The following is a 27,545-nucleotide window of genomic DNA, read 5'->3' as shown; positions in this document are numbered from 1 at the left end:
ATTTGCTCTTTTATTCTGCTCACATTTAGTGCAGAATGTGAACTACAGAAAAGTACCCCTGAAATGATCTCGTACATGCAGCCCCCTGTGCTCAGCCTTACCGCTTCCGCTACTCCCCAAGTTTTGCCATAACGTTTTGGAGAGGGGCCCGACTTCAAAACATCTTCCTTAGGAAGGCTCAGAGCAAAAATGTTTGAAGACCTCTGATCTACAGTATTTAGCTGTTAAGTGTGTAAGCAAGACACACTTCAGTTTTAACGTCTGGGAGTTTGGTATTTTAAGAAGGGTCTATAAATAATATGGTGCTGTAATCATCGTGCAATATTTTATAAACAAATATATAAATTGTTCATGGAAAACTATTTTCAATACAATGTCTGGTAGTAATTGTTTGAAGTGGTGATTACATTACAGTTGAACATTACCTCTTCTTTATGGAATTTTTGCGGTCAACTTTATCCGAATTTTCTTAAGCAATCACACCAGCAATTTTGTGCTGGTAATAGCCGAAACTATTTTGCATGTGTGATGCAGTTTTATCACGTTACTGATGTAGAGTGCCTAATTTGTAAAAAATAGAAACAAAAAAGCAAGCAAAAGCCAAAGGTCTGGCGTTGGCCTCCAGCCTTTTAGCTTTGTCAATGCTTTTTTTGTTGTTCATTGCTCATGCAAAATCTTATTATTGGAGAGACAGCCGGGTCATTATTAAGCTAAAAGTTTTTTCCTTAAAGTCAAATATATATATTTTTCAGCACACAGAGGGTCCCGTCGCGAATGCAGGAGTACGATCAGCTAAAATAAGTACAAACAATCGAACCAGCAGCTCTTACTCCAGAACAGATGAAGCGACGGCCACACAGTCAGGAATAGATGAATCAGCCGCTACAATAAAAAGTCAAAGTAGCAGCCAAGAAAAGGCGCACAGTTCATACCACTTGGCATGGAAGAAACCATTCCATGGGAATACTGAGGCCAAGAGCTACCATTTCTTGCTATTGTTATTGCACAGGGGGCACTAGAAGGAATAAGGTAACACAGGACATTAAACCAGCTTTTCAATAAGAAGCTCTGACCTTCCAAGGACCTTAGAAGCATGTCATAATGTAAATTAGAGGAAGGACCTATGGGAAGCAGGTCCCCACGACATTAAGTAATAGGACACCAGGGAAAAACACTATATGTGTGATCACTAATAGGACTTATCCTCAAAAAAATGTGGGTTGCGAAATATCTGTAAATATACACTGTAAATATGTGTCCACTTGTGTAATTAAAAAATATTTGTAAATTGCAGCATCATACATTGCCGCAAGCGATGCTACAGATCATTTGTTTTGTGTTGTCTCAGTGTATGTTGTAACATATTTTTGACATATGTAAATATTTGTATATATATCTCTAAAGATTGGTGATAAAAATTCATTTGGCTAACTCCAGACCAGAGAGTGTTGTAGAATTTGTTTAAAGGTAGAAGCATGGGGCAGTACTTATGTGTTCAGAAGTTACCAGAAGTCATATAGTTCATTACGTGAACCTAAATAGGAATACTCGGGTAGATTCCTACTTGTAGACAAGACTTTAATTCATGGTCTGGGAGACACACTGTTGTGGATAATACATTGTGAAAGGGTGGCATGCTGTAACTCCAAGTAAAATCAACCAGTGGCTAAAGTGGTCTAACCCACTGCCCCATGATACATGCTGCAGTGTCTTTAAGTAAAATAGATAGATAGAGAGATAGATAGATAGATAGATAGATAGATAGATAGATAGATAGATAGATAGATAGATAGATAGATAGATAGATAGATAGATAGATAGATAGATAGATAGATAGATAGATAGATAGATAGATAGATAGATAGATCGGAATTTGAAATAAACAGCAAATCTAAAAATAGCAATGCTAAAATTAGTAATATACATGTTCTATGTCTATATAAGCAATACAATAAAAATATTGAAAGCATACTAGAAATCCATACAAGCAGGGCATACAGACTAAATTGGTTTACAAATATAACTGCACCCTCAGTTAATATACATACCAGCGTGACATGCAGGAGCGCAGGTACAAATGTACTTCATTTCTTGCGTACTACAAAAATGACAAGTTCATGAAGAACATTTTCAAATGGACACAATTTGATATGCTGTGAAACAGCTGCAGTCAGAAGATCAGGACGCTCCAAAAAGAACGTGATTTGCAGCACCATTAACAGGAGATAGGATCAGAGGAAAGTGGAATGCAGAGCCGGACTGGGAACAAAAACCGGCCCTGGCAAAGTGCTCGGCCCTCCCTCTCTTGAAATTTGGCAGAGAGGTAGTCCTCAGGTCAGGCATGTGCCTTTTGCATATATGGAGTCAATCTGTACAGTAGTTCCTGACAAAATTGCAGTTAAACGTACATAAATATCTATATGTGCGCACCGTGCGTGCACGGTGCCGTGCGCAAGCGTAATTCTGATTGGTGGTTACATGTCAGTCAACATTCGAATCGGTCAAAATCAGGATGTGTTGTCCGCCATTTTGTTTGTTTTGGGTGCGCCACTGAAAAAGAGAGGTGGCGAACGTGAAAAGGGGGCAGGGTAGAGAGTTCCTGACCCCCTAGCCTTTGTCAGGGGGTCCCTGAAGGACCCCGAAGGGTGAAAAAAACATTTTTTTTTTTTTTTTAAATCGCAGGGTGCGCTCACGGTGAAAAACCTTAAAAAAATATATATAATAATACATACATAACTTAGCATTTAAAAAAACGTACAAATTCACTTAAAAAACCATAGGTTTCACACACATTATAGTTAGGAATTAGCATTTAAAAAACCTTGCAAATTCACTTAAAAAACCATAGGTTTCACACATGTTATAGTTAGGTGGACATTTCACTCGTAAAAAACCAATGAAATTCCCCCGTTATAGTTAGTTCAGATAACTATAACTCGCGCGACCGCCACTCTATCACAAGGATGATGTCATGAGTGATGCCACTGACCATGTCATGAGTGATGTAATATGTGACGTCATGAGCAGTGGATTGCGGGCGCACGAGTTATAGTTATCTGAACTAACTATAACGGGGGAATTTCATTGGTTTTTTACGAGTGAAATGTCCACCTAACTATAACATGTGTGAAACCTATGGTTTTTTAAGTGAATATATATATATATATATATATTTTTTAAATCAAAAGATCTAGGCTAACATCAGACCTAGAAATGAATGTCAGGGCTCAAGGTATTTCTTTTTTCTTTTTTGCATTAATGTCTTCACATCACCTCAAGTGACTGTGCACCCAAACTGTTGCCATCCCTCATACTTACTGACCATTTAGTGAAGAATCCGTACATTCTTTACCAGAGTGAGATCCATTGTACTGTCACTAACAGTGGAGGTATAATCATTGGACATTCCCTTCAACATTAAGCCTTGTAATCGGGTCCCCGATAGAGGGTTTAAAAGATTTGCCTCTATCATCCATTGACTTTTTAGCCAACTCATGTGCATATTTGACCAATCTCCAACAGTCAGCCCCCGTAGGGGGCTATGTCTGGGACCACCTCCTGCCTATCTCCCTTCTTGCCAGCAGAATCAAATAAAACAGTTATCCATCATGCTCCAGATAATTCTTGTCCCTCCCTTTTATTTTCCCCAGCACCCAGTAAATTAGCAAAGGTTGAGCTTACCTCTACAGCCTGCCCGAAAATATCAGAAATCATCTTACTCACTTTTTCAAAAACTGAGCCAATTTTGGACAACTAAAACACATATGAATGTCGTCCGCATCCTGAATCTCACATTTTTTACACTTGGAGTTCTTGACCTTACTGAACTTTGCCAGCTTCTGAGGGGTCCAGTAGATTTTGTGGAGGGTAAGCAGATGATTCCTTATGAGTGGGACAGATTTAACTGTAGAATATAACACAATACTTGCCAAAGTTCCTCCATCTCCTCCTCACAGTGGTGGCCGGCACTGATTGGAGTTGGAGGGCGGCGGAGATGGGGCAATGGGGGTGAGGTTAAATAAAACAATTAATTCAATTTACCTGCTTGCCGCTTCCTTCTTGCCACTCCTCCTAGTCACATCTCTCCTCCTCCCGCTGGCTGGAACAGGAAGCAGCCTGGAGGCACCCATGCTCCCCTGAGCCAATCACAACACTGCAATGCAGCATTGTGATTGGTCTGAGCGCTGTGGCTCGGTGCTCAAACTGGGCATGAGGGCCTGGGCATGTTCTCCACCCAGGCTGTAGTGCAGCCTGGGTGGAGGGCGGGAAAGTGCACATGACTGTAACGGTCGGCCCGGGAAGGTCGGCCAAACAGTCATTTGCACTTGGAGTGGGGGCAAACCACTCCTCAGCTGCTCTGTCAGTCCGCCCGTCCGCGTAGCCTCACAAAGCCGCCGTGCACGAAAAAGGAAAAAATTAAATTGTAATAACGGAGTTATTATCAATTTATTTTTCTTATACTGCTGGAAAAAACTGTGGGGCGATGCTCATCCTTCTTAGTGGAGGAGTCGCCACTGCGTCCTAGGGCAAGTATCCTTCCCACAAATGGTACGCTGTGCTTATACTCTCTGTTACCGCCTTCACTAGGAGTCAATACCACTTTGTCATTTCTTTTTTCCTTATTTGGACATCTTGAAATTCAATTCTATGATGCTAGGCTCACAGTTAGTCCACTCTTGGGTTTTAAACCATACAGACAGCTGATAGTATTTAAATCTTTACATGCCGGATCTTACAAGCAATCTTCAGCCGTCCCAAAACAGCAACTTATCCCACTCCATTAGCTGCCCCCTTCATTCAATCCCATTAACTCTCAGTGGGCCGGCCATGCTGTCCTTCAAACTCTCTCGGTTCCCGGGTGAGTCCAAGATTGGAGACATCTTGTTATAGTATGGTGTACCTAATAACACCCCAAATTCAAACCATAACCTGGCAGAGGACCATAAACATTTCAACCACACTCTCTTGAAAAACTTAGGGGTCACACATTTATAAAGAAAGCCCTCTTTCATTGGGCTTTCTAACATAGTTTCATATAAAGTACCCACGCACGTCTCATTTGGGAGAGAAAACAACATCCACCAGCTTTTCATTTGGAACACCAAGCAATAAAGCTGGGCATCAGGGAGAACTAAGCCACCCTTATCTAATCTCCTTCTAAGCTTCTTCCATGATAGTCTTACACCCTTGGTGGCCCATATAAAAATGGTTATCCTCACTTGAATCTTAGCTAGAGTTTACTTCTCAAAAGTAAGGGGGATATTGTCAAATAAATAAAGGGAGTTTAGGCAGGTTTGACATCTTTACCAGGTTCACTCAACCGTAGCTAGATTAGGGTAGAGTCTGCCACTTTCTCATTATTCTACATATTTCCTTGCTCATCCTCTTTAGGGTTTCTTTGGCACGCCTGTGCCAATCCTGTCTATGTTTATTCCCAGATATCTTATTACTTCTTTATTAACACCACCTTCCCACTTTAGATCCATTTCATAACGTCTGATTTAGACACATTAACCTTATCTCCCGATATATTACAAACGGGGTCAGCTTTTGCACTATATGTAGAAGGGCTTTGTTAATGTCCGAGGTCTATATCATCAAATCATATGTGTAGAGAGCTATCTTCTTTGTAACCTCCCCCCATGAAAACTGAACTATATCTTTATTCAGCCTTAGATTTTGGGAACACCGATTCTATGTATAAATTGACCAATAGTGGAGATAAGGGGTATCCCTGCCTGGTCCCTCTCGTCATTTTAACCACAGGAGATAGGGATTTATTTACCAACACCCTCTCTGTCAGTGAGCTATAGATGTTCCATAGTACCTCACAGAATGTCCCTTCAAATCATAGATGTGCGAGTACCAACATGAGATATTCCCAATTAACACGGTCGAAAGCCTTAGCTGCATCGAAAGTAAGAATGGCTAATGGGAGGAAATGTGCAGTTGCTAAATCAATGATGCTGATCAAACTATGTGTTAACTCCCTCAGGTACCTTTGTGGTAAAACTCCTTCTGGTCCTGATATACCACACTCCCCACTACTTTGCTCAATCGGTTTGCTAGAATGCTCGTAAAAACCCTGTAATCACACTGTAATAATGAAATGGGGCAGGATGACTGCCACTTATAAGGATTGTTACCTGGCTTTAAGATCAGCTAAATGGTTGCCTCTATCCAGGATGGTGGTAGTGAAGAACCCCCCATCAGTATTGAATTAACCAATGTTTGCTTGAGAAGTTTTATATAGCGCGAACATGACTTGAAACTGTCCAAGCACTTTAAAGAGTAAGTACAACTGAATAACATGAGGAACAAAAATTAAAAATAAAAATACATAGTAAAAATTAAAAAAGAGTAAGCAATATATAATGAGATATGTAAATAAAATAGCAGCAATTACTCATGTTACATAATCATAAATAAAAAATAAAATGTGACAGAATATAAAAACAAAATATACAGTAGAATATGTGAACGCTAGGTTCTGAGGTAGAAGAGAGAGGGAGTTACAGGGTGGGGAGAATAGAGGCAAAGTTTTCCCCGAGGTAGTAATGCACAGGTTACGTGGAGAGTATGGGGTAGGGGTACCAGTGGCCTAGTCTTCAGTGAGAGAGGAATTTGTTGGGTAGAAACATGTTTACTTCTTTCCAGAAGAGGGATGTGGATGGGTGGCATCTGATTTCTGTGGGTGGAGAGTTCTAAATTTTTGGGGTCATTTCAGAGAAAGAACCTGATTGTTAACCAAAGGTAATCACATTGTCGGCTTAAATTACATCTATTTCATTTGAGACCATGTCGGGCACTGCCACTTTCCCACTCTTTAATTTCTTAATTACCACTAATAATTCTGATCCACTTGTTTCCTGATTTAATGATGTCTGCTGCTCCTGAGAAAGAGAGGGCAACCTTTTAACGTCCAGCCAATTTCCCAATTGCACTGTATAATTCCTGGAAAACAATTCAGAAATGCTTCTTCAATCCCCTGGATATCAGTGGTGTTTTCGTTTTGCTGTCCACTATCCCTTTGAGTTAATTATATAATTCCTGCTCCTTTCTGCTTCAGCCTTCAAAGCTAATAATTTCTAGCATCTTTCTCCTTAATCAACATTCTTTTCTTTGCTCACTTCCAACTGGTGCTTCTCCTTAACTTTCATCCTTGCCTTAAATTACATCTGCCATTGGTGTGTGTTCAGTCTCTTTTCTACCCTTCTTCCCTATCCTTTCAGATTTTAACACATCGTCCAGATCAACAGTCTCTTTCTCTAACCGGTTGATTCTGTTCGAGGACACCCACAAAACTCCACAGTATTCCTCTTTATACGCATCCCACACCAATTCAATTTGAGCTGTTCTTATATTTCACATGAAATAGTATTCAGTTCTCCTCTGAATCTCCAAATGCTTTTCAAGGTTGAAGAAGAACCTTCATATCAAGAGTCTACCTTCCTGGTTTCTTCTGACGTGAAAGGGCATTATCCATAAATATAATAGTATGTTCAGAACTGGGAGGTGCTCTAACTTATGGACTCTACTCATCTCCCTATTTTCTACCAGGAAGTAATCGATCCTAGAGTAATGACCATACTTCTTGCTGTAGAACTTATAATCCCTGTGTTTCCCCTCCCTCTTTCACAAAGCATCACATGAATTTAGATCCTCCATAGACAGGAGGTGGGCTTGCATTTTCGGTGAGTTGACCTGGGATTGCACTGATGATCTATACAGGCTATTATTCAATAATATATTAACCACTCCCCCATGAAAACAGGGGATCGAAAGTCCAGCAGGGCTGAAAAATGTTATGTTAGAAGTGCCTCATCATCAATGTTTGGTCCATAATAATGTGTTATAGCAAGAAAATCTTGTTGCACCATAGTCTCAGCAATTACCCAGCTCCCACCATCATCAGCCCTGCTCCTCAGTATCTCAATACCTAGATTAGCTCTGACAATAATCAGTACCCCTTTAGCACAGTGCGCTTGATCTATATAGCATCAGCTCTCTACACTCTTTCCTTAAAAGGTGAGTCTCCTGCAGCACAATAATGTGTTCACTATTTTCCTTTAGGTATTTCAGAACCTGGGATTGCTTTCTCTTAACCCTAAGGCCATTCACATTCCAACGTAGTACCTGCAGAAGTAGCCCAAATCTCTCACCTATTCCCATCCAAATAAACTAAAACTTAAGCTAGTCTTAGGTGAACTGTGCATCTTACAAACTTTAATAGAGGACTTTAATTTTTCTGGCTATTTCCCCTTTTCTCCCCACCTCATGCAAACACCCCTTACCCAACCCCATGGAAACCCTTCCCCACTTGACTGCCAGGCATAAACTATACCTTTGGGCAGTATTTTCTAAACATTCTTAAACTAACGCTTCTCCCTCACCTGCTTTGATACGCTGCATGAATTTATCAATCTCTTCTTGGTCAGTAAAGTTGTGCATCTTTTTATCTCACATAATTTTCAACAGTACTGGGAACGTGAGTTGCACACTTGCTCTATATTTTGTTACCTCCTCCGTTCATTTACCTAATTCTCACTGACTGTCTTTAGAAGAGCAAGAAATATTAAATTTAACAGTAAATGTCTCATGCCCAAAGATTTTTTTCTTTTAAGATAGACACCAAAATCCTCTCCTTCTTAACTAATGGCAGAAAATTAATAAGTTCTTCAGAGTCTTGTTCCACAAGGAGGGGCATATCGGCTTCCTGTTGGTACACACACCTCTGGGGCTTCCCTCTCCTTTCTTTCCCTACTGTTATGAGACCTGTCAGATTCCATCTCGCAACCTCTGCCTTTCGCAACATTCTCCTACAACTAAATAATTCCTGTCTTTGTTTGACCCAAACTCAAAGACTGGATTCCCTCCCTTGACTTTACCATAAAAAAGACCTTAAAGAATGTGTAAAACTAATATTTTTAGCTACTTGGGTTGCCTGTGATTTCACAAATTATTTGCTGCCACATGCTTTGATATCTCTTTGACTGCAGAGTTCTTAAAACACCTAGACATCGGCTTCACTATCAACAAACTACTCAACAGTCCCTTGTGCTCACCCTCCACTATTTATATTGGTGGGAGGTTTGCCAATCTAAGGGTGTATCTTTTCTCGAGTCCCTCCTTCACCCCCTTTTTTGGCCTATATTGCAGGAGACCTTATGAGACATTTCCACTGACCTCATACTCTTGGGTAGTCCCTGTGTAGCTCCTTTCAGTTCCATCAAGTGCCCCCCAGCCTTCACACAGCTGCTTCTCCGCTAAATTCTCCAGTCCCTTCCTGGCTACTGACCTGGTGAAGAGCCAGTCCTTTCCAAATGCTCCTCTCCTCCCTGTTGGAGTCTCTCCACTGCTTCCTCAGTACAAGTCTTTCGTGCCAACTCTGTCTTCTCAGCAAGGCAGGATCTCTACTCACCCTGCCTGAAGTGAGACGTGCAACACTGTCCGGTGTCCTACGCCCAGCCCTCCTATCACATGAAACCAGCGCAGCCTCCTCGGACCTCACCCAGAAAAATCAACTAGTTAGCAGATCCAGTAGCCAACGAAGAGGTATGCTAATGTGCTAGTGTGCGAGTGAGGCATAATAGCCGCCTAAGGTCCAGAGCTTGTGACCAGTTACTCCCGACTGACCACCATGTTTTCCCAACCAGATCCAAGATTTTTCTGAGGCTGTCATTGCAGTTGGCATGAGCGACTGTTCCTCCCAATGCTCCCATATTCCAGTACCAGCACTACCTAGTAACCATCACACTTTCACAAATGTGACAATTTGGACTATTACAAGTTATCAAATGCAGTAAGAATAGCATGGAGGTGTTGGTGTTATTCTTTTTTAATATATATTGCCTTGTCAAACACTGTATACCTTGTATAAAACTAGACACTGCCACCATGTAGTGGTCTATCAGAAATATGGGCAGGTGTTAAAAAAATAAGTGTTGATACTGGGCACAAGCAAACACCAGGGCAAATTAAGTACTGCTAATGCAGTACAACCGCATCATCCAAAGTATTTTACTACTAAACTAATATACGGAATTGAGAAAACTATCCAGTAACAGGATTTCCGTAAATTCTTCAAGTTAAACAAGGTTTTCTGCTGCCCTTTAAATCAGCCTTTATGTGTATCAGGAACCCGTATTTCATGGAAACTTACATTAGTTTTTCTGCCTTTTTTGATTGAAATTTTGTGTCTAGGTGTGAAGAGAAGGGTTGAAACACAATAAAAATGTCTATTATGTGAAATCTAATCAAAATCATTCAGTCTTCCATATAGATCAAGACAATAGATTGCATTCATTTTTAGTACCAGCTGTACATCACCGCATACCCTAGAGGAGGTCCCAAAGCACTTCTCTGAGGAGGGGTAGCATGTTTCTCTCTTGTTTGTGATTGGTAAGGAAAGTATTTGTGCCGTGATGTATGGTCGAACTGGATGGTGTCCCGGCTGGCCTTTTTAAATCCAATGTGACACTATGGTCCAAATTATTAGCTAATGTTTTTAACATGGCCTGCAAATTTGGCCTGCCGAGATCATGATCCCAGTCAGTAATAGTCCTAGTTTTCAAATAGGGGAACAGAGGAGACCCATGATGCTATATGCCAATCTCACTGATAGATTCAGCAGTGAAAGTATTAGGAAGGGTGGTCCTCAGTAAACTCACTGACTGGTTAAATGAGACCAATATACTCTCAAATCTGCAATATGGGTTTAGAAAAGGGAGGGGCACCATGGACCAGTGCCTAAATCTGCTTTTGCTGGCAGGGAAGTACAACATTGCGAAGAAAGGGACGCTTTACTTGGCGTTCATGGATCTTTCGACAAGAACATTGTAAACTTCCTGGCTGACCTGCATCAGGACCTAACAGCTACAGTGAGATTTGATCAAAAGGGCAACCTTACGCAAGGCACCCGCATCATAAAAAGAGTAAGACAGGGATGCATTTTAACCCCCCCATTATTCACTTTATATATGAACAATCTTGACTTAGTTTTAGGGGGAGCCAGTAAGGACATCCCATGTGTGGGGGCGCAGTTAATTCCAGCTCTCCTATATGCGGATGATGCCACCCTACTAGTTGGAACAGCAATTGGCCTACAGCGCCTTTTAACTACCTTTGCCAATTTTATGAGATCATTGGACCTAGATGTGAACTTTTGTTAACAATGATTATGGGCCCTAATCCAGGAAAACCTAAAATGCACTATTGTGAGGGAAATGTAATATCAAGGGTTACATCATTCACATACTTAGGTGTTTTATTTGATGAAAGGGGAACGCGGGGACCGCAAAAGAAAGCTAAAAGAAATGTGATGGCCAGATCTACATTGGCGGTCCTTAACTTTGCACGTAGATTAGGGGCAAAGCCAATGCACGCAATGTTAAACATATATAGAGCCTAATGCATTGCGATATCAAATTATGGCTCCGACATATAGGGATATAGAGAAATTAGGGATAGTGGAAAATACATTTTTAAGAAATTTGCTATCTGTACAACAATCAACATCTTCTTATATAATTCACCAAGAAACTGGTATAGGTTTTGTGTCTGATCTAATTGGAATGGCACCCCTACTTAAATGGATAGCAATTTGGATAAACCCGGAGCTAGAAATGAATCGCTTGCAATGCAATTAGGAACACCTAAGTTATTCAACTTCCCAGATAAACTTTTGAAGGAAGATATGCTGTTGGCCAAGAATACTTACCTGCAGTTGGCTCAGATGGAAAGAGAGACCAGGGAATTGACAAAACCGTCAGGACGAGGACATCAATTGTTAAAAACTTTGTGTGCAATCGAACCCTATTTAAATGTAGTAACCAATCAGCATCATCGTTTCCTTTTAGTAAGGTTTAGATTTAAACAGTTACACTTATTGCTCGCTGAATCACAAGGATGGAAAAAGATTGAGGACCTGGGAGCTTGTACTTGTGACAATTTTTCTACCCAGGACTCGTTGCACTTTGTTTTATTTTGCAAGCATTTTTTGCACATTTGGAAACGGTTTATTTGACCAATTTTCAGGGGCAAAGGATTTTTACAAGCGAGGCCTACTTTGATATACCTACAAATGTTGACCAATGTCAGGGAAATTTTTAATATAGCTAGTTTTGTAACAGCAGCGGTCAGAATAAGGAAAAAAGAGGGATAGTCATGATCTAGAATATACTAACAATTTTTAAATAGTTTTAATGAAGTATATCATGAATTGTTTGCTTACTGATGATTAAGATGTATGCCTATTTTATCTCGTTGGTGTTTGTGTTATATTAGTGTTTTCAATTGATTTTATGTAGTGTACTTTTATGGTTTTAGCTAACCGAATAAAGTGAATTTGACTGACTGAACTGGAAATCTATATTAGGACTGAAAAAAAGTGTTCAAACCAGGCCCACATTGTTGAAGGTGATAACTATGATACGATCATTGAGGCTTCCTTGGTGATGTTGTGGATGCACATATAGATCTGAAGGAAGCCAAGCAGCCTACAGCCAACCAGGAAAATCTCAGCGCGTTAAAAAAGCCCAGCCTGGCCCTATCTTGTGTGAGGACCAGATTGGTGATCCTATGGTGTCTTGGTAAATCTGTTGTTGCGCTTACCTGCTGAGTGAAAAAAGAGGAGTAAGAGATGTTGTTTCATATGAAAGTTCATATTATCTTTGTGTGGAAAAGTTTTTCTTCCTTGGTGGAGATAGTGAAAGTCTGCATTAATGTGCCAGTGCCATCTATTTGAGACTAGCTAACAAGGTTCTATCCATTTACTGATAAGTAAATTCCAGTGGATTGTTTTCAAACTAACATTTATGTGTTTCACGTTGAGTGGTGAATCTAGAGTTTAAGAGGAAGGGTAGGTGAATAAGTGCACTAGTCAATATGCAATGTTCAGGTTAGACAAAGAAAGCAGTACAGCAATGAAAATCACTAATAGGACCAGTTTGACTGCGTGCTTGTTAGCCTGTTGGGAAAAGCAGGGGGGGAAAACTGGGGTGAGTGACAGAGATGGCATCCATTTTGTCTAAAATTGTGATTTATATGGAAATGTGACATAACTAAAACACATTAACAAATACACTTCTAGATACCATAAAAAATTTGTTTCAATTGCAATTATGATAATTTTATCTATTTGTCTATATATGTAAAATCATGCATGAAGAGGCATATTAATCAACATTTTTGACGCACAAAATGTAAACCACAAAACATTTTCTACAAATACCCCCTCTGATTATTTTATCCTCACTAAAACAATGAAGAAAACCTTATTATTCAGCACTTCATTCAGTCTGCATCACTTTTTGCTTCTTTCTCCTCCACCATCTTTAACTGATTGTAGACACAATCCTTGAAATTCTCCATTTAATAGTCTTCAGACCTTTTTCTCATTAATGGTCTCTTTTCATTTCTACACCCAGAATCATATAATCAGACACCAAGAAAATACTAGCAAGAGAAACAAAATATTTGCACAACTCATTATAATTATTACCGGGGTTATTGACATACATAAAGTCCCACCGCCCAAATTATTGATCTATTCACCAACCTTGCTAAAACCCCTCTATAGCTCAATAACCCTGGAGCCTATTGTTTCTCATAAGCCAAGCTCTTCTAAAGCTTGAAGTTCGTGAGCGATAATAGTCAGGTTTGTTATGTAAGAATTAATAATAGGACTATTGTCAGGAATAAAAGCGCTGCATCTCTTAACCTTTAGCAACTTCTAAACACTGCCTCTCTTTGCTACGCAGTACTGCTTCACAATGGCTCTAATAGCACTTAGTTCTGAATTAATTTGAGTTAGACCTCCAGCTGTGTTTTAAGGCAGGTCTATACACCAATGTAGATAAATGTCTAATTTTCACATCATTGATTACTACACCTATAAAAGGAATACTAGCACCTCATATATCTAGAACTACCTGACCAAATCCACATTTCACTAACTGCATAATCTGTTCTACTCATATGATAAACTATAGGAAACACTAAAGCAAGATAACAAGATCCTACCCTATTAAGCAGCAAATTAAAGTAGTCAGTATTAACACACATAATACATTTCTCTCACAATCGACTTTTCACAAACCAAATCACCACTTACAACATAACTCCTTTCACACTCATTCTCTCCCACATATTCAGCCTTGCCATCTTTAAGGTTTCATGATGCATTATACACATTTCACCTCTCACCTCTTGCTCCATTCTCAATCTCAGCGGTAGATTTGACAATCTAAATTCTTTGCCTGCTTTAATTTGTTCTAATATTGCCATGTCATCTTTTCAATCTCTCACAATCAATAGTGTCCACTCATTCTATTACTTAATATTTGCATGTTCTTCTTAACACAAACCACATACATACCCTGTTTAATAATTTCACTTTCATGCTTAATTTGTGCAATCATTTTCAGGAATTTCCCATAACTAATACAATTATTAGATCCTTCACTCTACAGAATTGGTAGGCTCTCCAGTCACATGTTGAAATCTGATAAATAAGGAGACAAACATTCATTATTATTAAATATACTAACAAACACCATATAGGATAAGCCAAGGAACATGGGACGCTGCGTATACATAACACGCTACCCTGAAGAAGAGGGAAAGATAAAACAAATAAAACAATTTCTAATCTTAATAATATCAGAATATACCTGTATCATTTTAGCTTAAATGTTAACTTAAAATCTACTAACTAAGCTTTCCCTATGTATCAGTGTATTATGTTTCACTTCATTATGTACTGTAGTCGATTCAACTGGAGAGATATTCCACCAAAGAGAGTAAGGCAATTAAGACTACTAATTTATTACCAAAACAATTGAACCAATAAGTTTACAGCATTTGTTGTACTTCATTTTCTATTGTTACTAAAAATAAAACAATCTTGAGACTCAAAAATGTAAAAATTAACATTTTCTTTAAAACATAATAGATTTTTTCCTTTGTTCTTAATTCTTTCAAACCAATATTCAAAACAAAACTTCAACATGGTATTTTTTTTGCTCAAAGTTATTTTCAATGTATGCTCTCAGTAATCTCTCTTCATTAATTTCAATAGGAATTTATACTTTAACTTGATCTTTACAGTCTTTTGAATCTTTTCAGGGTGAATCTTCTTCCTCTTCTGATTTGCTTCCAAATTCACTTTCAAAGATGTATTGCTAACGATTTTTTGGGCTCTAAATTTCTCATTCTGATCCTTCTTCTTTCTCTGACACTGTAGCTAGATATACACGTTCAGTTGATGCATACTTTCTATTTGGTGTTCTCTTTCTTGCTGGTCGTTTAGCAACTTTGATTATTTTCTGAATCTAGTTCAATTGCTTTAGAATGTTCATAGATCGGCTTTAGTCTATCTTGTTTCTCATGTTGGCAATGCTTTCTTTTGCAGTTTCTTTTCAATGACTATTTTCCCTCTGTTCTTTCTTTTTCTCCTGCTTTTCCACTCACTGATGGACTTGAGAACCTGGTCCATAGCAACTGCACAATTCACTGCAAACTGCTGTCATCCTCTAGGGGCCCTTGTGACTCAATGTTTGGATCAAAAGCTACTTATTCTAACTGCCTCTCATGCCTTTCATCTTGATATTGTACCAACTCTTCACTCTGATCCCCACTTTGAACTTGGACAACAGCACCACTGGTAGATGTGCCTGGATTTTTAACATAGCTGTCATTGATCTGGACTTTTAAGGCTTAATTTCCTTCACCAGTTTCAAAATGTTCACCCTGCTCTGGATCCATGCAGCATAGATGAGCATGAAGTAGGGAATCAGTGGTTGTTTTCAATACTTCTTCGTCTGCCACCTTTACTTTTCTTATGTAAGTGCTCTGGATCCAGTGAAGGATTTCAGCACATTTCACTGCAGTGTTTTGCAGTGTTTGTCGTCAAGATAACCTGGTAGGGTCCGCACCAGTGCTCCATCAGGCTTTTTACCTCATGTGTTTTGCAGACTTCAAGAGCAGTGAAAACTTCACCAACTCGACTTTGACCTAACCATGAGTGGCAAGGTCACAGCACTATATTTAATATATGTCAGTCACACTTAAGGTAGGCCTCCTGAGCCCATGAGGCAGGGGGCATTATATGAAAGGTGTGGACATATGAGTGCAAGCTTATATGTCCCTATAGTAGCCTCTTTCCATTAAGGGCTAGTATAAGTGTTCAAAGGGCCATAGGCTAACATAGGCTAGCTCCCGGGCACCCCAAGGTTGCCAGTCCTGTTAATGGTCCCACTGAAATATCCCTTGTTTGGTATCAAACAAATTGTCTCATTAAACCCAAACTTATTCTAAAGTCTGATTTAATGTGACATGCACCCAAGTGGCTACCATAGAGGTTGCCCACCTGGTTGGCCCAGCCTTTCCTATGCCCTAGCTGAAAGCCTACAGCTGTTGTCACCAAAACAGGAATCTGACCCCTGCCAGGAGGTGTGAACACTCCCAGGAGTCAGAAACAAAGGCCTGGCTGGGAAGGAGGTGACAACTCCCTCCCCGACAGGATGGCTAGTAAAGTGGCACATCATGGCTGTGTTCTTCAAAGCTTACACCGCCTCTGATATGCATTCAGGTGGCCTTCCAAAAGAGGAAGCAGTCAGCCCCCTGCCCCCTGCCCCAAGGGACATTTGCTCCCAGGCAGGTGGGAAAATTTGGTAGTCAGGAGGTGTGCACCCCCAAAAGACTAGCCACCCACCTAGGGTGTGCTACCTGGTTCGTGCAGCCTAGGAAGATGTCTACTATTTTTAAAAGTTGCAGAATAGAGGACTATGGGTAGAAAAGGTGACACAGGCTCATTGATGTTGTAATCTCAAGGGCAGATTAGCCAATGGGGCTAGCAGCCCATTGACTACTTGCACCCACACCCCTAACACCCCTAAACCTAGGGTTTGATGGGCACCCCTGACACCAAAACCTCAAAACTGATTTTACTTGCAATGAAAGACAAAAAAGAGACTCGAGTCTGCCACTTTAGGCCATGCACAAAGCAAGGCATGATCCTCTGCACCTGTGGCAACCACCCTGCAACTGCACGACTGTGACTCATCCCAGACCAGAAATCGGTTAACCAGGAAAGACAAACTTCTCTGAGAGCCAAAGGCAACTCCAGAACTTCCTTGTACTAGAGGCACTAGACCTCGGTAGCCCGTAAGCACTGAACGCTCCCAGAACCAAAAAATCACTGGCCATTGGGCCTGTCGTGGGATCACCCAAAAGTAAATGGTCTAGTGCATTTTGGGAAATGTGGTCCTGACCTCCAGCAAGTTTCAGGTTGCTACCGCTGTCCTGCAGACTCCAGGACCTTTAAATAACTTCAAGCTGAGCTTGACACTGCCATGGCTTGTTGGTGGCCAGTCTGGCTATTACTACCCATCTTAGTGGCCCCATTGTTGAGTTTTTGCATCCGTTTCCTCACCAGCATCATCTAAGCTGTAAAACCAGCTTCCCCATGCTCCCGCTTCAGCACCAGGCACAGCCCGGACAAATCTACACCTGGCCCTATGAGACAGGAAAAATTGAACTAACTCTCATGACCCTGTTCTGAGACCCACATCACCTTAACCCCCAGTGGGTTCCACTCAACGTGATCTGCAAGTGACTGATTGTTACTAATGCTTTTCTCCATTGACCGCAATGTTATGTTTTTATTGTAGTGAATTGCACTGATTTATTTTTCCTTTTAAAATCCATAACTTAAGTTATACTCATCAGATTGTATTTGTTTTTGTGTCTAGATTTATATAAAATCTGCTTTATTTTTATAAATTGGTGTCAAATTTCTTTCGAGTCATGTCAATTACTTTTCGTCCATGTTGGTACTCTGAAATGCTTAACACTTTCCTCTAGTAAAGCCTGACTGCTCTGTGCCACACTACCAGTACTGACCTAGGGATTTCTATTTTGAGGTGTTGTGAGAGTATTACATAGTGAAAACTAACCAGCGTCAGTGCATAATAATCAACACACAGGAAAAATACTGCACCAATTTTAAAAGCTAGAGTAGATTGTAATAAATAAATCAAGACCAAAAAGACAAAAATACAATCAGTAGAACCAGAGATATTCAGGTTTAACAATTTAAGTGAATATAGTGCTAAAGGCACAAAGAGCCAACTGTGGCTATCTGCTGCAAAGTCACAAGTTCAGGCTGACCACATTTGGGTTCAGGCTGGCTACAGGGACCCAGTTAGGCCTGCTGAACAAGAATACCTTAAATCGTGGTTGCGAATAGTTGCGGAGTCCTGCGTCAAAGATGCTTTGCGCATCGGCTGGTTCTGAAGAAGCTGCGCAGCTTGCAATGCAAAGTCCTGCATCACCATTGAGGCTGCTATAGATGAGAAGCTTGCAATGCGAGGACCTGCATTGAGGATGCATCATGCAGCGACGGTTCCAATGAGGCTGAAGGCGGCGATGCTTGGTCACTGCACTGGGAAAGTCCACGCAGCAACGGCACTGTGTTGGTTCTGCTCGGGATTGCACCGCACAGCAGAAGGATACGTCTGTTCTGCTTGATCCACATATGAAGATAAACAACAACGGGGTGTCCCTCAGAACCTGGGTATGGCTATACAAACGAAAACAATGGTTCTGTCGGGCATGCACACTGTTTCTTTGTAGAAGGATTATTTCTTTTACATATTATTACAAAACCTTCATTAATGATATCTAAAAAATTATGGAACACATAGCAAAAACACGGATGCAAATTGATGAATATTCTTGTGTTTTATATAAATTAAAGCATTTGTATACTCACAAGTTTGTGAACAAGGCTGTCAAGACAAGGTGAAGCTTATAGTGATGTGTACTAAAGGGACGTTTGTGCTCAGAGGTAGAACATGGTGTATATATTATGTACAAGGTGATTAAAACCACAGTATATACAAGGGAAAAGAATGTTACGGGCCAGAGTATTACGAGAAAGAGAATGACTCTGATTCAGGTACATGAACCACATATGGGCTGACAGAGCACTTGCAGTCCCCCTTCCAAGGGTCCAGGTCTGGGTTGGGACCACTTAGCAGGTTAGGACTCACAGATGGAAAAGTTCTGATGGTGGGTTCAAGGTTCAAGGTTGTTGGAGTCTGAGGCTCTAGTCAGGAGGCCAGCCAACTAGTCCTTGGAGTCATTCTGGGATCCTGGATTCAACAGATGCAGGCTTAGTCCTTCTTACCCACGCAAGAGGGCAGCAGGAATCAGGTCATCACAGCAGGACAGCAGTCTTTCTGAGCAGCAGTACAGCAGAGTGTTAGTCCTTTCAACAGCAAGGGAGTCCTTCTTCCTGGCAGAGTAAATGGGTCCAGAAGTGTACTTAAGAGTTGGGTCCAATATTTATACCTGTTGCCCACTTTGAAATGGATGAAGCTACTAGATGTTTTCATCTCCCTTTGGTGTCAGGCATCCCCTTCCTTCCATCTCTGGCCCCAGCCTATCTGGGGTCACAAAAGCCCAGAGACAGTCACTTTGTGATAGTGCTCAGGCAGAGACTTAATGATGTACAAGTGCGGTAGATGACGGCTTCTCCCCCTCGTTAACTCAGAGTGTCCTGTCCTGCCATCACCTATCTCCTCTTTGTCTCACTGTCTGGGAGCAATGCACAAAGTCACACATAATAGAGGGCCTGGAGGAGGTTTAGGGACCTGCGTGGACACGCTCCCCACTCGTAATTGCCAACACGCAACAAGCCTTTAGGGACATATCTATCAGATTCATACCTTGGACCCGTGGGCTCATTGTGTGTTAGCAATACACAAAGACCAACTACCGGCTACAACTAGTCATGTGACACAGAATCAGACTACAGGCACCAAATAGGACAAAACAATTGCAGCTTTGAAAAAGTGCCATTTTCAGAATTGTGATTAAAAATCCAACTTTGCCATTGGACAGGGCTTTTAATTTCAATTCATGAGACACAAAACTTAACCTGTCTACTGTGGTATGTATCTCCTAGCATGTCACCAGCAGGTCGCTTGCCACTGCTTGTTTACAGTGGCTGTGTGATGTCATTTCACTTCTACAGTCATGTGGCATGTTATATATGTAACTGGAACAAGGCTATGTCATAGAACGATGTTATGAGGGTTGTGATACTGGTGACAGTTGGTTCCTCTACTAGCTGTGATGGGTGAGATCTTCTGCTGATAATCAACCTGTATCTTCAATCATCACTGGCTGCGGAGGAGTGATTCTTTGAAATTTGACACTGGCGTAGTCGGCAGGCGCAGAAGATCTCAGCACCTGGTGCCTCCTCACTGGAGTCTATCTGTTAAGTGGGGCAACTTCCTGGTGAGAGATACCCATTCTTAAAGAATTAACTTGCAATTTGCACTGAGCCTGTTACCGCTCAAATAAGGGCCTCCTATTTCAAATTATCGGTTGGGAACTGTGACTGTGTCCACAAAGGATCGCTTATGAGGCCTGGCTGGAGCATGTGAAACTGTTTAGCTCGAGAGCATTACGCAGCATGAGGATTTACAGAGAGCCTGTTACCAGTTTAATAAAGGGCCTTGTCATTTTATTTATTGTTTGGGAGTGTGTCGGTGTCCACAGAGGAGCGGTTACCAGATCTGGCTTGACCACATGAAACTGTTGGGCTCGAGAGCTGTGGGAAGTGCAAGGACTCGTGGTGTGGTCTTGGTGTCGCACAACGCAATGAGCAGCCTTCGTGAGACAGCCTACGCGACTTACCTTGGTTAATTCAATGTGCTCACCTCGCCACGTTCTCACGCTCTCGTATGTCCACTGATGAGGCAGCCTGAGTGGCAGTGGGAGTGTACTGTCGGATTGATCCTCTGTCTTCAGATCTGGCTGTTGGACTCTGGCTTCTTGTCTCTGCAGTGGTTCATGCTGGTGTTCTGGGGCAGATCCTACTCGGACCCAGGCACTTCATTGGTCTCTGGATCCCGGTGGTGATTGGCTGCCGCAGGAATTCCTGGTCGTCTCAGAGACACGCACTCTTCCAATGGATGCTCATCTGCTCAGTGACACGTGCACTGTTTAATTGGAAGGCCATCTTTTATAGTCTCATTTCTTCAGTGACATACACACTTTTTGTGATTGATCTTCACTTGTGTGTCTTTTCAGTGACACGCACACTTAATTATATGGCTGTGAAACATAATAGCTTGGTGTAGGGCTTGCCGCTCTTGTGTTTGCTAGTCCAGTGACCTCCACACTTTCATTGCGTGCCCATTTTCTATGACACACATATTTTCACAAGCTATTACTGCGATTCTTCAGCCTCATGTCCCTTCAGTGACATGCACATTTAAACTAAAGTTGCAGTGAAATTACAAGTTGGATGTAAAGTTTATCATTACAGGTGCTCATCTGTTCAGTGATGTGCACACTTCTAGTGTGTACCCGTTCTCAGTGATATGCACACTTGCATAACTTTTCCATTCTGTTTGTATAGGGCCTGTTATTTGAGGGATCCCTCTGCTCACTTTCGGGCATGCTTACATTATTTGAGATCTGGGTTTTTTCAATCTTCAGGTTTAGGTACCTTCTGTGCATGGTACAAGTGCTTCATTCACCTTTTTAAAAAAACTATGCAGAATGTCCCAGCACCACCATTCTTTATTGCAAACCCTGGCATTCCTCCCATCAAATGGCAAGAGAGGAGGAAGGTGTTTGAGAGGTATGCTAAAGTGTGTGGGGCTTTTCTGAGTGCTGAGAGAAACACTTCTCTTCTTCTTCACTGTTTGGGTTCAGGGGGGCAGGATGTTTTCGACTATCTTCCTGATCTGCCAACCATAGAAGCTGAGGACCTGAAAGAATATGAAGTTTGTGTCAAACTACTGGACAAACATTTCTTACCAAAAGTAGGCACTATTTTAGAAAGGTACCATTTTGAAAAGAGGACGCAGAAGGATGGAGAATCTGTTAACACTTATGTGACTGATTTAAGAAAACTTGCATCATCTTGCAAATTTGCAAATTTGGTAGAGGAAAGTATTCAGGACAGTTCATGTTTGGGTGCAATATGGAGAAAGTAAGAGAAGAGATGTGGTTATGAGATGAACCCACACTTGAGGATGTTCTGTGGACAGCTAAAAGAATTTAAACCTCCATGCAGTGTATAGCAGTATTTAAAAAAGAGAGTGATAACGATATTGAGGTACAGGTGGTAAAAGAGAAATTTAAAAATGCACAAGTGAAGACAGAGGTTGATAATGTGGCACAAAAGAAAAGGGTATTTGAGCGCAAGTGTTTACGGTGCAGGAACAGTGGCCATCTGGCCAATGACAAAAGATGTCCGGCATTGAAACGAGTGTGCACCATATGCAATAAAAAGGGGCATTTTTCTGTAGTGTGTAGGAGCAAGTGTGAACACAAAGTGAAAAGAGTAAATGTGGAAACAGAGTGCAATGGTGGTGACAATGAGAAAGACGATTTTGAGTGTGGTCAAATAGTTCTACAAGTATCTAATGATGGGAGCAGTAGATCTAGCCCTCTTGACACCAGCATGGTGGAGGGTGAAGCTACCCGCATCTTCTTTGATTCAGGTGCTAAGGTCAACATTAGATTGAAAGGTAGAGTAACATTAATCAAACCTGACATTAGGCCTTGTGCTTATGGGGTGAGCCCATAAAATTGCGTTGCTATTTTATTGGGCTTATTGAGTATAAAACTGATTGGTCTTTGGAAAAAGGAAAGGGGACGGCATTATAAGTTAGCTCCATCAGGGCGATTTGGGAATTATGCTTGATCCCAATAGTTCACCTCCCATTCAACTTTAGGAGAGAGTCTCTGCTGTGGGTGCGATCAATGAGCATGAGCTTGTAGACACCTTGAGAAAGGACTTTCCAGAGGTATTTCGGGAAGAGTTAAGATGCTTGAAAGCTATAAAATAAAATAAGACTGAGGAAGTATGCACAACCTGTTTGCTGTAGGTTCAGGAAGAGGTGTGGTGCCGTGGCCAGGGCGAAAGATGCCGGAATCTGGGGATCACAGTTCGATCCCCGGCGCTGGCGGCAGATTAGCCCATCAGCATGTGACTCTGGGCAATAGCTTGCTTAATCTTCCCAACGGCCCCCAGCACCTAGAGAGGTGATTGTTCGTGCTTTACAAATGTGAATTATTATTATTATTATTACCTAACACCGTTAGAGGGGGTATGCAGAGTGAGATTATGAAATTAAAGTGGAATGGGATTATTAAGGAGCTGGAAGGCACGGAATGGCTCGCTCCAGTGGTAGCTGCCAAGAAAGCCAATGGTGAGTTACACCTATGCATTGATTTGAGGCAACTGAACAAAAATGTGATCGTGAACAGGTACCCTTTGCCCAATATTACGGAATTGTGGTGTTACTTGGAAGGGAGAAAGTCTTTAGCACAATTGATCTCACCTCTGCATACCATCAGGTGGAATTGGAGGAGTCCTCCAGGGTTTAAAGAGCATTTATCACTGCTTTTGGCACTTATAGATTCATCAGGTTACCTTTTGGATTAATCTCAGCCTCTTCAGTTTTTCAACGTGTCATGGAGAGGGTGCTGAAAGGCTTAGAAGGGGAATGTTTATATCAGGATGACATCCTAATCTTTGGAAAGGATGAGTCTGAACATGATGTACATCTGAGGGATGTTCTCTGGAAATTGTGTGCATGTAACCTCACAATCAAGGTTGAGAAATTAAAGTTTTGTTTGTCCTCTATCGACTATCTTGGTCACAATATTACAGGAGAGGTTATGAAACCTAAGCATGATCTTGTTTCCACCATTCAGGATATGAGCCATCCTTCAGCCAAGAAGGAATTGATGACGTTTTTGGGAATTGGTGGAATACCACACGAAATATGTTCAGAAATTTGCTGAGTAGAGTGTGAACATGAGGTATCTTTTATAAAAGAGTGTAGACTTTGCATTGTCAGAGAGTTGTGAAAAGGAGTTTATTTCTATCAAGGAGAGCCTCAATGCTGCTCCATGTTTAAAAGACTTTGACCCTAATAAGAAACCCATATTGACTATAGATGCGAGTGATTGAGGTTTGGGTGCTGTATTGCAACAAAAGAGGTCTGATAGGTTGAATACATCATGTTTTTGTCATGGAGTCTGAGAGATGCTGAATCCAGATACTCTGTTGGGCAAAGGAAGCTCTTGCTGTCCATTGGGCCGTAAGAAAGCTAAAAAGGTTTCTGTGGGGTGTTGACTTTGAGGTTCGCTCGGATCATAAACCTCTGGTTGAAATATTCAACAAGATAGGGTTGGACCTGGTTTCAAGCAGGATCACTAAGTGGGTAATTGCGTTACAAGAGTATGATTTTATGATGAAGTATATTCTAGGAGTTGACAACGGGGTAGCTGATACGTTGGCACGTCTCATTCTTAAGGAGCTATCCTCCACCTTGGATGATGAGTTGGTGGAAGATGAGGCTGAATGGGTGTGCTTGGTGGAGAGTGAAGCCATTTCTGATTTAAGGTGGAGTGAAGAGACAGTTGCAGATTCCGAGGTGAGTGAGGTAATGTCACTCATCCAGATGGGTTGGAATAGCAAAAAGACTGAGTCTGACTTCTCCAAGCCTTTCTGGGGTATGAAAGATTGACTTGGGGTGTCCAAAGATTTACTGTTTCGGGGGACAAGATTGGTCCCTCCTAGTACCCTCAGAAGTGAACTGATTGATACAGCACATAAGACGCATTTGTGTATTACAAAAACAAAAGAAAGTTTGCGTATCAGTCATTGGTGCCCGTGTATGGATAAGCAGGTGGAGTGAATTGTGCGTGATTGTCTTCCTTGTGCTCTGAGTGAGAAATCGAAGAGTCTGAGAGCCCAGGCTATGATTATAAGGAGGAGGATCACTGGTCCATGGCAAGATATTACCCTTGACATTTTGAGACCCATTCATGGTCATGGTCTTCAAGTGTATGTAGTGTTGATCGTAGATACATACTCTTGTTGGCCTGAAGATTTCTTGACTTCTGTCATTGATACTGAACATATTATTGGGTGCCTGGATGATCTGATGTCCAGAGAAGGGGCACCAGAAACCATTCTGACTGATAATGGGGTGCAATCAATTTAAAAAGAAATGAAGGAGTTCCTGGGCAAGAGAGGTTTACAGCATAAGGTTTGTACACTTTATCACCCGGAGACCAATGGCATGGTCGAGAGATTTAACAAAGTGCTTAAAGAAACCATCAACATAGCCAAATCAAATGCTATGGACTGGAAAAAGGAGGTTCTAAAAAATGTAGAGAAGCATAGGTTTTCACCCCACAGCACAACTGGGTGAACAGGTATGGGAGGTTTAGAGGAAGAATGGACGATGATAGTGGTGTGTATGTTAGAGAAGAGCTCATACTTATAGGAAAAGGTGTTTGATAACAAGAAGGCTGTCAAGAAAACAGAGGTCAAAGTGGGAGATTTGGTGATGGTAAAATGTCCTGGTGTGGCCGGGAATCTTTCTAGGTTTTTATGTCCTATGCGAGTAAATCATATTTTTAGCAATGCAGTGAAAACACAGGGCCATCACATTTGGAACCTTAATAGAATTGCAGTCTTCAAATGAGATTCTGGTGCGCCTTACTTGTTGGGTGAACTGTGTACATCGTATGGGGGTGGTAATGCTTGCTCAGACAGTGCAGGGTCTGGGATTGGCGGTAAGAGACAATCGAACAGGATTGTGCAACATCCTACGTATTTGAGTGATTATGCATGAAGAGTATTTGTACGATCTTATCTGCTCACCTAAGTCTGTTCTTACGGAACCTTGCCATTGTTGCTTTGTTTTTCTTTATTATTCTTTGTGTATATGGTTCTTTGCATTTGTGAAGGAAGGGAGATGTGTGGTATGCATCTCCTAGCATGTCACCAGCAGGTCGCTTGCCACTGCTTGTTTACAGTGGCTGTGTGATGTCGTCTCCCTTCTACAGTCATGTGGAATGTTGTGTATGTAATTGGAACCGGGCTATGTCATTGAACGATGTGTTGAGGGTTGTGGGACTGGTGACAGTTGTTTCCTCTACTGGCTGTGATGGGTGAGATCTTCTGCTGAGAATAAACCTGTATGTTTCAATCTTCACTGCCTGCTGAGGAGTGATTCTTTGAAATGTGACATCTACATACTCACATTTGGAAGTTACAGCTTATTAAATATAATAATGTAACTCCAATTTTAATCTATGGAAGAGGTAGGTAGGTAAAATGAATTTAGGAGTTTTTCACTACCGGGACATATAAAACTTAAAAATACAAGTGCAACTTTTTAAACACACTGCACACTGCCCTCTGGGGTGTACGTGGCCTACAGGAAAAGTGTGAGAAGGATTGGGCCTGTCAAAAGGCTTATTTTTTTACAGGGGTAGAGATGCCCTCAAATTACACAATTTTAACAAAATTATTGTGAATTTCAACAGTAAAAAGTAACTTAGTGTGCAGTGCTGTAACAAGCCCTGCTTTGACTCATGGAATAAATTTAAAAAAGCTAGATCACAAAGGTGTACTAGAATCAGCATGCACAGCTGGAGCCCTAGAGCTTCATAGTAAACTTAATCAATCAAGATATGTCAAATAGTCAAATAATACAGTACAAAGAGATTTTGAAACAATGGTGCAATTATACAAAAAAATGTAATTGCTTGTAGGCTTGTCGTGTTGTCACAAATGTTACATCACACTTGTATGCGACTAAACAATGACATTCTCAGCTTGACAGGTTATTCATGGTTAAAAAACATGTCCCAATGCATTTCGGGGTAACTGTGAATTCACGGAAAAAGGAGGTTCAATGATTGTGCATAAAATGAACCTACACAGGTTCAAAAACAGACAACATTATGAGAGAAAGTACAGAAATGCAACTATTGAAAGTCCTACAGTGCAATATCATGTATGAAACATGCAGACAATTTCTGTGTGCTGTCAACTCAGCGTGGAAAAATTAAGCATAGTGAAGTAAGTATCAACGCAGAAGGTAGGGGAAAAGTTCTTTATTTGCCAATATAGAAGTCTGTACCCTCAGCTTGCCAGTGCTAGGCTAAATCTGTCAGAAGCACTGCCTGTGAACATTCCAAGGCAGCCTTCACCTGAGGGTTCTAAGGTGGAACCAAAAGGGACAGTGAAGGGAGGGGTGGGGGGAATGTACCAAGTGGGAAGAATATAACACATCTTCCTCCCAGGGAAATAGAAGAGCGGAGGAACAAAGCGGAAAGAAGAAGAGAGAGAGAGAGAGACTAACCAAGGAGGAGGAAGGAGGGGAAACGGAGGAGAAGGAAAAAGAAGGGTGCGGAACCATGGGAAAGGAAGGTCAAACAGGATAAAAAAGTTTTTAACAGTGGTCTTGCACAGAAGACCCATTGACATTCGATTCAATGTAGGAACAGAGATGATCACACCATTCTATAATCTTTGTGCCAGCCCGGAGAGCTTTTGGATCTTATCCCTCTTCTCACATGAACCTCTTTCGACAGGGTACCCTGTGTGTGTGGATCCATAACCTCCCTGTGACCCACACTGTTCGGGCATAAGGCAACACGATCCATGCTCCACATTTTACCATTTTCCAGAATCACTACATTCTTCT

The sequence above is a fragment of the Triturus cristatus genome, chromosome 3_2, assembly GCF_964204655.1.
Source record: "Triturus cristatus chromosome 3_2, aTriCri1.1, whole genome shotgun sequence".
Lineage (NCBI taxonomy): Eukaryota > Metazoa > Chordata > Amphibia > Caudata > Salamandridae > Triturus > Triturus cristatus.
The sequence above is the reverse complement of the archived record's forward strand: the minus strand, read 5'-3'. Positions refer to the sequence as shown.